The sequence below is a fragment of the Hibiscus syriacus genome, unplaced genomic scaffold (genome assembly GCF_006381635.1).
Source record: "Hibiscus syriacus cultivar Baekdansim isolate YM2019G1 unplaced genomic scaffold, ASM638163v2 tig00112319_pilon, whole genome shotgun sequence".
Lineage (NCBI taxonomy): Eukaryota > Viridiplantae > Streptophyta > Magnoliopsida > Malvales > Malvaceae > Hibiscus > Hibiscus syriacus.
In genome coordinates, this window is record NW_024063301.1 from 331,869 (window position 1) to 349,270 (window position 17,402).

At 35.7% G+C, this 17,402-nt stretch overlaps 1 long non-coding RNA gene across 1 annotated transcript; it reads right to left on the minus strand.

The window, feature by feature from the left end:
• Positions 1-226: 226 nt before the first annotated feature.
• Positions 227-9,727, minus strand: LOC120177816. The gene is made up of 3 exons (XR_005521475.1): positions 9,464-9,727; positions 946-1,051; positions 227-349 (listed from the first exon to the last, which is right to left on the minus strand). It is a non-coding gene; the product is annotated as an uncharacterized LOC120177816 (long non-coding RNA).
• Positions 9,728-17,402: the final 7,675 nt, after the last annotated feature.

Here is a 17,402-nt window from a genome sequence, read left to right on the forward strand (position 1 = left end):
TTTATTATAAAATTTGCATTGATACAACCATGTGAAAAACACAAGTGTTGAATGTAAATATTTGGAGAGAAACAACAGGAGAGAGAATCCCCTCCATCTTTAACTAAATACATTCAAAAACATTTTCCACACAAATCATGGAAAAAAAATTGACTATCTGAACTTGGAACCATATAAAAACAATTCAACTATCATCCTTACAATTTACAAGTCTACAAGGCAATCAATTCTCTCTCTTTAATATACCAAAACAATTATAAAAGCTTTCAAGCACTCTGATGTATTAGCTATGCACTTTGAAGCATCTCAGATAAGGGAACAACTTAAGTAAATCATCACGGCTGCGCCTCTGCAACAGAAATCAAGATAGATTTAGCAAAAGATATTGGCAGGAATTATTAGCAACCCTTGTAATTCACATTGCAAGGGAAAGTCCATAATGTAAAATATCCATTTTCGGGTATGAGCATGTTCAAGAATGGATACACTGCAGACATAGATATTCATTTTAGTACTCCCCTAATAATGTAGTTTCCAGTAGATCATATTTGGTTGGTGCCTTCATATTTGAAGACTACCATATTGTCCTTTACCTAATGGTATATATTCTTATGTTATTTGGATTTGGTTGGAGTATCTGATACTGGTATGAGTCTAAAACGGATATTTTCAGATATTACTAAAGTTTTCCAGTGTATTTGATGGGTACATGGAAGATCACATCCCTGAACCCATTTCCGAATGTCGGACATGGGTATTTCTCAGAAAAATAAGCGTCAAAGCAACATGGGTATATTCATCCACCAAAGAGTAGTTTGACATCTACAAGCAAGAGAAACTATCTTTGATAGAATTACAACAATAGATCAGAAAGTAACTGCCGTAGCGTTCTTATAAATAAGCAGAGGACAAGCACATTAGTTTATAGAGAGAAGATAAGTTTACCTTGATACCGATACATCCACTAACATCAAGAGTCGTGATCTTATTTGCACACGACTTGGAAAGGGCCTCTAGGCACTTGTCAGTCACCCTGATTATCCCAAACAAACTGCAAGACATCAATAATAAAAACTTTTAGATGAGAATAACTTATAGGCCAGAGTGTGGCATTTGCAAATTGCATCATCAAGATGATCATATGCTTATAAATTTAATCATTCTCCGTGTAATCACCAATTTTTGGCCCACACCATCCCTGCAGCTGTCACCACCGACCTCCTGCTGCAACTCCATCCCGTGCCGGTGCCCTGCTACACCAACTCAACGCCACCACCACTCCTCACCCATGTTCAGCAGGTCACCAAACAATCAACATCAATTTTTTAATGTAAATGGGTTATAAAACCCAACAAAAGATCGGTGTAAGGGAGCCCCCCATTCGGACTAAAAAAAACGGCGATTTGACCAAACTGACACGCCTTTAACGAATTTTTATCTTTTTGGCACCGTTTAATATATATTTCCCGAAGTGGCACCCTTTCGGCTGAGTTGGCGAAAGGCGCGTCTCCGGGGACGCGCTTTATCTGTGTTTTCGCTGAGTTGGATGCCACGTGTGGAAGGCGCATCCCCGGGGACGCGCCTTTCGCCAGCTCAGCCGACACGTATTTTGTTTAATAATAAATATTTTATTTTTATTATTATTATAAATTAATAATATATTATGTAAAGTATTTCGATTATAATGTAAGAATTATCAAATGTATTTTGTTAATGTGTTAAAGGTGGAGTGAATTATCTACATTAATATGATAGAACAATATATGAAAACTAGTTTTGACTTTATTGTAGTTATAGGAAAAATGTATGAAATTATAATATTACACATATGGTTATATTATTATTTTTTATTTTGATTATCGATCTATTAATTTTATCAGTTAATTATTTAAATGTTATCAATCTAGTCATCTCTTATCAATATTTAACGAAAATATTGATGCATAAGTTAATAAATTAGTATAATTACATATTTAATCTTCAAGACTTACATATTTTATGAAATTAGTCTTATTGAAAATTTAATTTAATAAATTTAATCCTCCAATCAGAACATGAAATGTGTCATCGTATACATAAATTTTTTAATAACTTTTAATTTGTTTAATTTAATATTTTTCTCTACTTAGAAGGTGGAATTATTATTATATTTTAAAAAATTTTATAACTAATAATATTAATTATATATTAAATAAATATATTAAAAATATTTATGTATTTAAAAGTTAAAAAAAATTATTTAGGTGTACATACATTGACAAATTATATAAATGCAATAACATTAAATTATTAGAAACAAAAACATTCATTTAAATACAATATTAATTACATAAGAGTTAACGGTTATATGATGATAACAGAGCTGGACATTTTTTTCCTATTGTGCCCGATGTTTCTACAATGCCCACATCGTTTTTGTTCTGTTGACTTCTCCCGAATATCCATATCACAATGTATTCTAGTAGATTTTGGATGATCTGAGTCCCTCAATAACAATGGATCTGGTACAATTGTAAGCCAAGTTTGAATCTCATTTGGGTCTCTTTCGTTTCCTATGGGCGGAAACTCAAATTCATATACCTTGAATACTTGTGAAAGTTGGTATACGGGATCAACATAATTTTTGTAGTCCAAATGCGAATGTGAGCAAGCAGCAATGACATGAGAGCATGGATATTTGAGTGCTTGAAAGAAACCACAATCGCACCACCTCTCTTGCAGATTAACTCTTAAAGAGTTAGCTCTAATCCCTTGCAGCGGACGTGGCATTTCGGTTACACGAAACAATTCATGGGTGCGAGAAAAATTTATAACTAACATCCCATTTGATACAGCCACTTTTTTCTGTAAATCAACTACTAGTCTTGGGTGGTAAATATGTTCGTTTTGCATCCAAGTAAGAGCTTGTCCACCGAGCTTTGCAAAGAGTTGACCCAAACGAAAATAAGTCATTTTAACCAACGCCGTGACTAGTAAATGACGTGCTCCCTTTAAGGTTGAATTTATAGCTTCAGCCAAGTTTGTTGTCATATGACCATAGAGATACCCCACGTCATATGCATTTGTCCACATTTCTTTGCTGATGTCCATAATGTACTCGCACCCCTTCTTATTTTTGCCAAACAGCTCTTGTAGCATCGACTCAAACCTTTGAGGTAAGAGTTCGTAACCTAAGCCATTAGGAATATGTAATAGTTAATATGAAGTGTAAATAAGTAATAAGAAATTGATAGAAAAATTGGGAAAAAGTAACATACCCATCCGCACGACTAACTGACGTTCATCGTTCTTCTTGTATTTTCCGTAATAGTTTGCAGCAATATGACGGACACAATAACGATGTTGAACATGTGGAGGTCTATACATTGTACCCAAAGAGTCCATTACTGCTTTTATCCCAGCTCCTCGGTCTGAAATAATGCATACTCGTTCCCTGGAGACAACATGTAAACGTAAATTTTTTAAGGAAAACAGCCCAAGACTCAGTGTCTTCTCCTTGAACGAGGCAAACGCAACAGGAAGAATATTACGGTTTCCATCTTGGACCACATCCAATAATAAAACTTGCTTGTATTTCCCATACAAGAAAGTACCATCAATTTGGACAACTGGTTTACAGTACTTGATTGCATTAATACACTGAGGGTAAGTCCAAAAGACACGGTAAAATTGGCAGCGATCGCGAACCATTCGATCATTCACGTAATGATGTTGAGTTTCAAACTCAACAATTGTCCTGGGATTAAGTCTTTGCACAACATGAAACCAACTGGGCAGCTCGTTGTAAGAGGAATCCCATTCGCCATGAAGTTTGCAAATGGCATTCTGTTTTGCCAACCACGCTTTTTTATATGAGACAGTGTACCCATATTGTGATTGTATAGCAGAAATCAACACTGCAACAGCTATATGAGAGCTTTGCTTCACAATGGGCATGATTGCTTGACAAATAATATTGGAGTCCAAGTTGGGATGATCCTGGTTTATACCTGTTGCACAACATGTATGAGGACCGTTGTATCTGGTTAGTTCCCATAAGTTGTTCTTCCTCTTCCTCTTTTATACACGGACCATCCATTGACATCCGTTGTCACGTTGGACGCAGTAGCAGACATATTTCTCCGTGTTAGATCGATCAACTCGAGACTTAACTGAGTTACGAATATTGTAACTCTTTATTTCCATCATTGCTTCCTCATTCGATGCGAACTCCATTCCAATATGTAAATTACCGTCATTGACTAATGATTAAAGTCCATAGTTGCCAACATCAGGAAGATCTGGAAATTCAGGCTCATACATTGCATCATAATCAGCCTCATACATATGTGCAGGAAGTTCGGCTGGTGTTGTATTTATCGGAACGTCATCCTCTTCATCATCAGAATGTACGTTAAACTGTGGTGAGTCAGGTTCAACGAATAATCCTGTTTCAGCACCATCTGCCCCTGGCTCCCGAAGAGGTTCTTCTGGTGGAGATGAGGGTTCCTCCGATAATCCAATGTTGAGGTCAAATAAGTTCCCGCTTGCGTGTCCTCCCCTTGAACTTGAGGCCATTGTATCATGTGGGATGTGAATAGCCTGACGTCTCGTTGGCATTTCCATATGTAAGTCGAAAACATTGGCAGATGAATGTCTGCCCCTTGAAGTAGAAGAGATATTTCCATATGGATTATTGGTGAAGCCACGTGGGTTGAGATCATAAGCAGTTGCAGATGAATGCCTTCCTATTGAACTTGATGGCATGGTATCTGGCGTTGGATCCGCCATTAATGATGTGAAATCATTACAGATCAGTTGTGTCGGGCTATCAACTTGATATGCAATGCCAAAGTGAGAGGAATATGAGAGACCACGAGTTGCACGAACCTCAATAAAAGTGGCATACATTTCAATAAGAGATTGTGAACTCCCCATATGAGCATCAACCATCATAGAAACATCATCATCGTTTGAAAGCTGAAATGATGTATACGTGAGCGGAAAAAGTTCAGTAGGAAATCTGTACTGAAGTGAAGATAGTCTTCTCTGGCATGCTACACGAATCTTTAACGAAATTTTTGTGATTAACTCCTCAATTATGATTTTTCTCTTCAAGGTTAAGGGGATATAATGATCTGACTCAAAAACAACCCCCTCTTCAGCTTCCTTAATTTCTCCATCATACAAAACAACAGCAGAAAGACGACTCATTTTCATAGAATTTGAGAATTTAGAGTTTGGGAATTTGAGAATTTGAAAGCTTGTGAACTGAAGTTTGTTTTGAAAGTTTATAATATGTTGCATATAATAGTGTCTATAATCGGAGTACTATTCACATGAAGGCGCGTTCCCGGGGGCGCGCCTTCCATTATTTTGTCAGAGAATATGTTATCATTGCCCTATTATGTCACTCATGTCCCTCGGGGACACTATTCATATCAGTACCTATTATTTCTCAGGGGACTTGAAGGCGCGTTCCGGGGGCGCGCCTTCCATTATTTTGTCAGAGAATATGTTATCATTGCCCTATTATGCCACTCATGTCCCTTGGGGACACTAGATATTTCAGTACCTATTATTTCTCAGGGGACTTGAAGGTGCGTTCCCGGGGGGGCGCCTTTCATTATTTTGTCAGAGAATATGTTATCATTGCCCTATTATGTCACTCATGTCCCTCGGGGACACTATTCATATCAGTACCTATTATTTCTCAGGGGACTTGAAGGCGCGTTCCCGGGGGCGCGCCTTCCATTATTTTGTCATAGAATATGTTATCATTGCCCTATTATGTCACTCATGTCCCTCGGGGACACTATTCATATCAGTACCTATTATTTCTCATGGGACTTGAAGGCGCGTTCTCGGGGGCGCGCCTTCCATTATTTTGTCAGAGAATATGTTATCATTTCCCTATTATGTCACTCATGTCCCTCTGGGACACTAGATGGATTGTGAAATTAGGTAAATTATAACCAAAATTTAACTTCTTTTGAAAGTTCAGTAAGTTAAGAATAACTTAAATTAAAACGTTATGTGAAGTTTGAATAAATTAGATAAAATGTTATGGATAAATTGAATAAATGTGAAGTGATAAGTTGATTGTGACATTGAAATTGTATGGAATGAGCATCGAGATGTTTTTACGAATAAATGTGAAGTGATAAGTTGATTTTATTGTATACGTTTTAATATATATGTTAATGATAAAATCATATGTATGGATAAATTTAATTTCAATTTAAGTATTGTGAACTATAATTGGAATATAACTTTTAATTTCGAATACAATTGGAATATTAAGTTGAAATTTAATGTTAAATTTCGAATACTATAATTTATATTTTAATTTTAAATTTCGAATAATATTATTTTTAATTTTATTTTAAATTTTGAATAATATAATTTGTATTTTAAAAACATTTATCAAACATTTAATGTTAAATGTGAATAAAAAATAACATTAAAAATATGTATGTAACAACCATGAAACATTTAAATAACATAACCAAATTACATAAAATTCTGAAATATAACTATTTAAATAACATTAAAATACAACTGGATTACCGATGTCGTCTTCTCGAATGAGTTCCACATGGCGGTGATTGTCTATTTCGTGGAGGATTTCTTCGTGGAACTTTTTCTTCAGTCTCCTCATCTTCACTATCATCATCAGCAGCATTTTCTTCATTCGGTGTAGATGACGCTGAAGGGGCTGAAGGGCCTGTATAAAATAACGACCCTGGAGGAGTGCTAGTAACAATCCCACCGCTCCCCGGGAACTGTGAAAACTGTGGAAACATTGGCATCGATGTCTGTGATCCGGATGGAGATTGAGGTGTCTGCGGAGAAGCACCACCGGCCAAATAAGATGCATATGAACCATATGATGGATCATTAAACATAGTCGTATATGCACCTCCATATGGTATAAAACCCTGCGGGCTAGGCATGTAACCTGGCAGGCTAGGAATGTAACCCTGCGGGCTCGGAATGTAACCCTACGGGCTCAGAATGTAACCCTGCGGAGATGGCATATAAACTGGTGGGCTTGGCATATGAAGTGGAGGGCTGGGCATGTACCCCTGGGGCATCGACGGATAAGGATGTTGTGGTGGGACTGATGCAGAACCGATAGCGCCTTCTCTCCGTCCACGCGTCGGGGGACGATGATATTGAGACGGTTGACGTCTTTCTCGGCGCCTAGGAATGTTAACCCTTCGTGCTTCCGCCGAAAGTAGAAACGGCTTCCCATTTTCATTAAACCAGTCCATATAGTTATCCGTAACCATATGACCAGTTTCAGCGTAATATTGTCGAGGGGCCAACAGTGTATATAGGTTCTCCCAAAGCGCAATCCAATCTCTGTGTCTCACCACCCAGTTAACATCTTTCTTTCCTCGTCTATCTATGTTATGCACGTCGTCTAAATTCCTAGGTGCTCCAGGAATATATTGCGTACAACCATACTGACAGAGCACGCGATCAACTGGATGCCACTCAATAATAGCATAACATATAAGAGGTATAACCGATATCCATACCTCTAATGACCCACTAAGGTGGGGTGGGATGCAAGCTTTCACTTCATCGCTCGCATAAGGTATCAACTGAAACTGAAATATAAATATACAATTCAAATAAATAAAATATTCTAATTATATCTAACATTTTAAATTAAAATATTAATAATTAAACAAATTTAAAAACATACCTCAGACCCAGCTTTCGTATCAATAAGTAAACGAATTTCCTCTAACCCAGTAGGTATACTTTTATGGTCCTTTCTTTTCATCGACCACCTATGAAATATAATATAAACTAAAAACCACCCTATTTAATTGAAAATATTTAAATCAAAATTTAGTTCGAAAATTACTTCAACAATAAGGGGAATACGTATGGTTCATTCACGATCGGGCATAAGAAAGGCATGCGGAACCACACCTATGATTGTAGAAGCAGAAGACATCCACCGATAGCAGTTTTCTTATAATTCATCGCCCGACACATTTCTCTAAAGAGAAATGCCAAAACTGCAGCGCCCCAACTATATCTTCCAGCTTCATCAAAATCGATCAGATGCCGCAACCACATACAATGCACCTGGTTGCGAGATTTGTCGGGCATCAATATTCCTCCAATTATTCGTAGGATATATGCCCGAGCACATGCCTTTTCTTGATCCTCTGAAGCATTTTCATTTAAAACCTCAAAATTAGCTTTCAACCAAGATAAAGCTATTCTACCTCCATTAAACTCTGGCGGAGCAGCTCCAAGATAATCAATGCACATTGACTGCCAATCACCATCCGCCATACCACACATCATATTTCTGTCGACGGGAAGCCCCAGATGCATAGAGACATCCTCCAATGTAATTGTGGCCTCTCCACATGGAAGGTGAAAAGTGTATGTCTCGGGCCTCCACCTCTCAATCAGTGTAGAAATTAGGACAGGTTTGAGTTTGCAACCGCCAATAATTGTTGCAATATACCCGAACCCGACAGAAGCCAAATATGGCAAAATACGTTCCGGTGTCGGTATATGTGGATTTTTAATAAAAGTCTCTAAAATACGATCAGTATCATAAATAATATACATTATAAAAAATAAAAATTAATATAAATTCATAATAACTTTAAAATAAAAATAAATTTAAATATTAACATTAATTATAAAAAATATTACCATATCGCTAAAATGTCTGGAGATATGATCAATATCCAATCGCAACAACATTTCGTTTTCCATTATAACTGTAGACAAAACAATATAATTAGCACAAAAAAATTAATAATTCTAAATAAATAATAATTATATAAATATTATTTTAATAAAAAAATAATATTTACATAAATATATTAATATAAAATATAATAACTATTTAAAAAATACTAACATAAAAATAAATTTCTTACCACTAATAACAAATTTAAAACTCAAATAGTTGGAGAATTTGAGTTATATAAGAGAGGATAATATGATTTTGGTGTGAAGAATGAGGGAGGGTTGAGGGGGTTTATATAGGGGAGGAGGGGGGTAGTTAGGGAAAATGGATGGGGGCATTTATGGCATTTAATGGAAGGCACGTCCCCGGGGATGCGCTTTCCACACGTGGCAGTCGAGTCAGTGAAGGAGCGTCCCCGGGGATGCGCCTTCCACACGTGGCATCAAACTCAGCGAAAACACGGGTAAAGCGCGTCCCGGGGACGCGCCTTTTGCCAACTCAGCCGAAAGGGTGCCACTTCGGGAAATATATATTAAACGGTGCCAAAAAGGTAAATATTCGTTAAAGGCGTGTCAGTTTGGTCAAATCGCCAAAAAAACAGATTGTAGGGGATTCTCTCCCATTTTTTCTCAAGAAATCAATATAAAAAAGCAAGAAAAGGTTTTTTCTCTCTCTCTTCTTCTTTCTTTCGTTCGATTCCATGCAAAAAAAAATTAAAACAAAGTAGAGAAAGGAGAGAGGAGTGGTTACCTTTGGTTGGAGATTTCGCCCGCGTTGAAGTCTCCGGGTTAGAAAGCCAATTGGTTCGGCTTTTCGGTTCTAAGTTGAGTGAGGAAGAAGAAATAAGGGGCTAATTGGGGTCGCGGTTTGGCCTTGATTAGGACTGGTTCAGCTCCTCGGTCGGTTTGGATAGCGGTTCGGACCAAAGAGGCCGTCGTGGGCGGTGGCCGGCGCGTTTAGCCTTGGCTTGGGAGTGGTCGGCCGTTGCACATTTGGGTAGAGGGGAGAGAATGAAGAAAGAGATAGGGGTGGGGTTAGTTTAGTTTTAGGATTATATTTTATATTTAGGGTTAATTACAAATAGGTCCCCTAACTTTAAAAATCTATTTGTGTTTTGGTCACTAATTTAGAGTTAAATCGTTGTTTGGTCCTTGTCTTTAGCATATGTAACATCTTGGTCGGCTGTTCGTGGGGAAATTTCCCTTAGATCCCATATTCATTGTCGTATTTTACATATTAGTCCCTGAATCCCTACATTTTATTTATTTTATTTTTAGTACTTTAGTTTAATTACTTTCAATTTAATCACTAACATGTTATATTCCCTATTTGATTTATTTTAATTTTGGCATTTTACTTTCTGTATCTTTAATTTTAGTCACTAACTTATTAACACTCTAACATTTATTTTATTGTCCAAACTAACCCCATAACTTTTAAATTTAAGCAATTTATTTCTGTTTTTTATTTATTTATTTATTTATTTTTCAGCACTTTAGATTCCATCATTTTATTTTCCAACCCTTTAAATTTTCAACATTTTATTTGAATCCTTTTTTTATTTCCAGCATATAGTTTTTATCATTTGCATTTAGGCATCCTGACTTATATTTCATTTTATTTTAGTCATTGAGCTTGCTAGTGGTATATTCATGTTCGTGCCTATAATTTTTAATATTTATGTTTTAGTCTTATTTATTTACCCTCTTACTTGTATGATTTTTTAATTTGGATGGTTGGTTTAGAAAGCTTGCATGTTGGTCCCTTATTTATGTGCACATTGGTATTATTACTCACCCTTTTTTTTTATAAATCATCATTGTTTTCTAATATATGAAAATGAGAAAATTTCATTTTGAGAGAAATCTACGAAGACATCTCCCAACTACAAGAGAAGGTATCTTGTAGAATTGTTCGCACAAATGTTTTTTATTCGATAATTTTCTTTGCCTTACATTTATTTATTTTGATTATTTTTCACTTCTTTTCATTTTGTTTTTTTAGTTTATTTTATTTTTGTGGAAAATGTGAAATGATGTCTTTTGTGAGGGAATCTATGGGAAAGTCTTCTAACTATAAAGGAAATGCATTCCCGAGGATTGTTCACACAAAAGGGAATTCGTTATCCGAACATTTCTATAATTTAATATAATATTATATTTTTTTAAACTATAAAAATTAAAGAACTATTTTGTGAGGGGACTCCATGAAAAACTCTCCTAACTACAAAGAAATTTCATTTTCAAGGATTGTTAGTACAAAATGATGCATTTTTTTATATAAATAATTATAATTTCTTTTTTGATTAAATAAATAACTTTATTCTATAAGAATGTATTTTGGGCTCTTTAATCTTTTTGACTCACTGCATTTATTGTTTTAGTTGTATTAAATCATCGGCTCTAACCGGAAGAATGGTGAGATGGCAAATGTTGTTGTCTGAATTTGATATAGCATACATGAATAAAAAAACAGTGAAAGGAAGCATTATTACCAACTTCTTAGAAAGAAAAGGATTAGAATACTATGAGCCAGTGAAATTTGAGTTTCCAGATGAGGACTTAATGAGTATATTTGCTGCGGAAGAAGATGCTCCGAAAGATGAAGTCTGGAAAATGAACTTCGATGGTGCCTCTAATGCTGTGGGACATGGAATTGGGGCAATACTAGTTTCACCTTAAGGAGATCATTATCCTTTTACTAGTAGGCTCGTCTTTGAATGCACAAACAACATGGAAGAATATGAAGCATGTATCATGAGTATTCAAGCTGCAATTGAGCGCAAAATTAAAAGCATAGAAGTATTTGGCGATTTTACTCTAGTTATTTATCAACTTAGCGAAGAATGGATGAATCGAGACTCCAAATTTCTTTCACCAATTTTTGTCCCACACCATCCCTACTGCTGTCACCACCAACCTCCTGCTGTAACTCCATCCTATGCCCATGCCCTACTACACCAACTCAACGCCGCCGCCACTCCTCACCTATGCTCAGCAGGTTACCAAACAATCAACATCAATTTTTTAATGTAAATGGTTTATAAAACCCAACAAAAAATCAGTGTAAATGAGCCCCCATTCGAAATAAATAAAAGATTATAGGGGATTCACTTCCCATTTTTTCTCAAGAAATCAATATAACAAAGCAAGAAAAGGTTTTTTTTCTCTATTCTTTCTTTCTTTCGTTCGATTCCACGCAAAAACAATTCTTCTTCTAGTGTAATATCGTTTACATATCATGCATTATTTTATTTTTTCACTAATTGATTTTAATGGTCTTCATATTTGAACAGATTTTTTGGAACTAGCAAAACGGGTATCTTTTGTCGTGTTTTTAAAGGTTTGTGAGTTTCTCCGCACACATAACACATGCATTTACATATCATAAGCTCACTTACGAGCTTTGTCCATTTTAAGTTGAGGTGAAAGCTTAGCCTACGTGAGATAAATTGTTTCTCAGCATGGGTTTTAGCAAGTAACCTTTGGGGTTCATATACCTTATGTCTACGTGAGATAAATTATTTCTCTGCATGGACACAAGGGAATGTATCCTCTCAAATTCAACTCGATCCACATGAGCCTATAATGAGCCAGGGTTGAGTGTTTGGCAGCCTAAGTAGGAACCAACATGGATAATTCGAGTACCTTTTTCTTAGAACCCAATATTGCATATAGTGAGCCCTAGTAACCCACCCTGATAAAATTCATGTTGAAACTCTGTTCGTTGTTAGGTATTCGAATAAGTGTACACAAAGGAGAAATAACACTAAACCTCTTTTCTTTACCTGTATTATTTTGTTTTCCGAATAAATCATGTGAACTAGAAAAACATGTGGTTAGGTTTTACTTTCGAACAAAGTATGAGGGTAGAAAGCCTATTTTGGGTAGGATTTAACCTAATAAGTGTAGAAAAGCATGTGGGAGGACATCTCAATTATCTTTAAATAATATTTAGTTGATATTTGGATTTTTTTATACTGACACACTTTCTATGTTTAATTGTTTATTATTTGGCATTGCATGATCATCATAAATTAAAGAAAGGTGTTGATTAACCAAGTAATCATCAGAGTAGAAGAGTGATCATGAAGATGGAAAAGAGTTTTCATAACAAGGAAGAGTTTGCCTGGGGATTATGTATCACAGATGACCACATATGTTATTGTCAATTTTCAAGCAGAATGATCTAAAATAGTTGTTAGAGATTTGGGAGAGTTGGAGAGTAGCTACCAAAGGGAAGTTCCACAAGAAATTTGGTGACATAGTCCATATTCTCTATGTAAATATAAATGAACCATTGCTTAAAGCTCTGGTCTGATTTTGGAATCCCGCTTACAACCGCTTGACTTTCAACAGACAAGATTTGTAACATCCCAAAATCAGAGCTAATGACTAAAATGGAAGTTTTGAAAACTTTGTGTTTAATTTTGAAAAATTGAAAAGTTCATGGACTTAATTGGAGAATTTTGATGTTGGATTTAACAGTAAAGTTTGAAAGTAATAAGGGTATTATGATCTTTTCTAAGAGAAGATTTTTATTTTATCTTTTTAAGGGATATAACACGTGAAAATGGGAAATGAAAAAGGAAAAGTCTGGAGAATACAAGCTTCTTCTTATTCTCTTACCGTGTCTCCATAGCTAAGGTGAGAATGCTTTTAGTTGGCTAATTATTGTAAGTTTTGAGTTGGTTTTATTCTTGGGATGATAGCCAAGGTTAAGGAAAGCTTAAGTTGTTCTAAAATCAAAAGATGAGGGAATTAGAAATGATTAAAGATAAGATTATGATAAGTGATATCTTGGAAGAGAGTTAGTAAATAAAGTTTGAGACTATAATTGACTTGTCATCAACTTAATTAAGAAGTCTGAAGTTTTAGAATTGAGATTAAAATATGTTGAAAAATTGGTAGGATTCTTGATTTCCATATATAGGATGAAATTTTGAAGATAAAGACGTGTTAGATGAATAGAAATGGGTTTGTGTATGTGTACTTGAGTTAAGAGTATAAAAGGGATTGAGACATGAAGGATTTAAGCTGATATAGCTTAATTTTCGGGTTTAAAAAGCGAAATTTGGGCTATTAGTATCGGTACTGCTTCATCCAGTACCGATACTTCAAGAGTAAAAGAGTGATATTTGGTGTAGGGGTATCGATACTGGTTGAACAATATCAATACCATAAGCCTGAATTTGACAAAGACATTCATGGGGTATCGATACTTGGAGGGAAATATCGATACTAAGAGTATCGATACCATAAGGACAATATCGATACCATTTTGAAATAAATATCACAGAATCGAAAAAGGGTACCGATACCTAGGCTTGGTATCGATACCACAGCTAGGGAAGTATTGGTACCATACTCTAGGTACCGATACTACTCAAAGAGGAAATTCAAATTTAGTATTTTGTTTAGCTTATATTAGTAATGATCGATTCATAAGAGTTAGAATTCTAATGTTCGTGTCAAATTTTCATTGGTGTAGATATCGAACGGAAGAAAGTACATGATGAGTCAACGAGATTCGATCGATCAAGAAAGAGATAAGTATATTGCTTGGACTAGTGAGGTCAGGTGAGTGCATACTAGTGGCATATGATGTTCAATGGAAATATAACTTGTGACGAGTCTATTTCGTATAGTAAAATGCATGAATTCATGAATGTAGGTATATGTTTGATATGAGTGTATGTGTTATGTGTTATTACATATGTTACATGATTTGTGTGAATACATGTTAGTGGGATAAGTCATATGAATTGATATGAATAATATATGTGATTACATGAAAAAATAATATAAATTATGAGATATAAACATAAGAGATTTATGAATATGTAATTATAAGAGAATAAAGTATATGTTACATGATACAACCATATGATATGTTATCCATAAGACAATGAGATATGAGGCTACATGAGAATGTTATAAGATCTATATGAAAAGAAGATATGAGATTACAAGTACAAGGATATAAGTATGTGATGATTTATATGATATGAATATGTGAAATGATATAAGAGATAATGCCCATGTTATGTGGCATGAGAGCTAGAGGTATAGTTGGCATACCAAGAGTTGATGGTTATATAGGTCATTTGGGACATATACATAGGTCATTCAGGACAAACTTCACATGTCACTCAGTGGATCCTTATACGAGCTGTGGTGACAGCATATGTCCACAACCTCTATTTACTCACATATCTTTAGTTCTCACATGTTTACATGGGCTAATAAAAGAGAATATAAAGAAACCTTGTATGACACTATCTGCTTTGTTTGTGAAATGTATGATATGAAGTGTTACAAAAGTTAAATACAAGATTATATGTTAATGATAATGATAATGATAATGACAATGATGTAATTAGGACAGTGTTGATATATGTGCATGTATATAGTTGTCATAGGAATTTTTATATGATGTTTGTAATATGTTAATAATTGAAATGTGAAATGTTCATGCATAGTTAAATATCTAAAGTTTCGATTATACGTGTTATATGCCTCACTAAGTCATAGACTTAGCGTGAATGTTTCACACGTAGGTTCCGAGAAGATTAAGGAGCAAAGAGGAGCAAGACTGGTCAGCTTCTCCTTTCCGGATATCAGATCAGAAAAATCTTTTATGTAAAAGACACAAAGATATAAGCTGACCAGATGGTTCTTCAGATATGCAAGCTTAATATCATAAGTTGCTACACTGATGATTGAAGTGAACCCTGGAAAAGAAATGATCAAGTTGGAGAAGATCAAGTTTTGAAATCAAAAGAAGATTGAATCAACATTTTGCATTCATAAGAACATCATTTGTATCATGCATTACATTGCATTTTGCATCAATACATTTCTCACATGAAGATGCAGAGACAAAATACCTTATGGAAGGTAAATCCCAAATGAAGGAATCACGTTATGAGAGGCAAACATCTGAAGAATAGATGAACGCAATCCATACATAAGAGTATTTTTGGGGCATGCCCAACCAACTAGTTGTTTGAAAAATGAGAAAATGATTTTCAAATGTTTCTCATTTAATCTTTTCAAGAAAGTTCTTACCTAGTAAATTATTTCCCACAAATTTGAAAAACCTCCGGGTCATCTTTAAAACCTCAGGGTAGGATGTTTTCGCATGAAAATGAGAAAGTGATTTTCAAAGTTTCTCATTTAATGTTCTAGAAAAGTAAAGCCTCCAGGTGATTTGTAAAACCTCCGGGTCATCTGTAAAACCTCAGGGTAGGATGTTTTCGCATGAAAATGAGAAAGCGATTTTCAAAGTTTCTCATTTAATGTTCTAGAAAATTAAATCCTCCGGGTAGGATGTTTTCACATGAAAATGAGAAAGCGATTTTCAAATTTCTCATTTAATGTTTTAGAAAACTAAATCCTCCGGGTCATCTGTAAAACCTCCGAGTAGGATGTTTTTATTGTTGATTTAAGTCAGTATGACGAATATTTCTTGTTTTTTTATCTTTGCACCATTCTTGTTAACACAAAAATGAGCAAAGAGTGGCAGCTGCCGATAGTCATTTTCGTCTGTTTTTTTGTTTTTATATAATTATATATATTACTATTATATTTATTATTATATTATTATTACAAATAAATATAATAAATTAAGGCCTAATTATAAAAGCCCAATTACAATTTTTAAGGCCCAATTGATTTAAAACAAGAAGGTCTAGACCCGAATCAGGCTCATTGCAGACTTGGAAGCCCAGAACCAGTCAGACCACGTCTAAGCCCAAACAACCTGAAGGCCCAAATGTGTTTTAGGGTTTCATCCCATCAGCACCAGCCGCCAGCATCCTCAACCATTCAATCCAGCTGAAGATCAACACCCCAGATTGATCCAAATAATTCCAGAAACCCTCGGGTATCATAACCCTAGGGCTATATTCGCTCGCCGCCTCCAGCTGCTCCAACCCACGACTGCTACGACGTCGTCGCCTCGCCAGAAGATTCCAGAGACACCAGGAGAGCCGCACACGTCGCAACCCTAAGGTGAGTCACCACTGTAGTTTCAGTGACTCACCGAAGGACAGCCTTATGACTGGTCTAAAGAAAGCACTACAAAGCCCTATAAAAGGACTCGATCGATCCTGCAAGCAACAACAGAGAGAAGAGAACAAGAACAAAGAACACACAAAAACGACGGGGACAGAGAGCAAGCAACCACAAAACGAGACAGAGAGAATATACACAACAAGCAACAAAAGAAAAAGGAAAGGAACGAGTATACCTTACCGTCACTTGAGCTCGAAAGAGTCATCGGAAAGTCGTCTGGCCGAAGGTATATATTTATATCTACAAAGATTTGTTGGGTTTAGCCAAAGTGGAGGTCGGATCTAGATTTAGGGTAAACGGGGCTTCGATTTGGTGTGTTTTGAAATTTTTCGGCCATCGTGAGTGGTTGCCAACGACGACGATCGGCGTCGAAATATGGCGGCCGGTGGTGGCCGATCGGTGATCGGCTCTCCCCTCCGATGAGAATTTTTAGAGAAAGGGTAGAGAGAATTGGTTCTCTCTCTTTACAAAGAGCGAAAAAGAGAGAAATGAGATATTTTGGTCTTTTAGGGTCGTTTAGGGTGTATTTATACCCTCCTCTAAAACTACGTCGTTTTGGGGAGAGGCTTTTGGGTAATTAAGGAATGGTTAAATTCCACGCATGGTCCCTC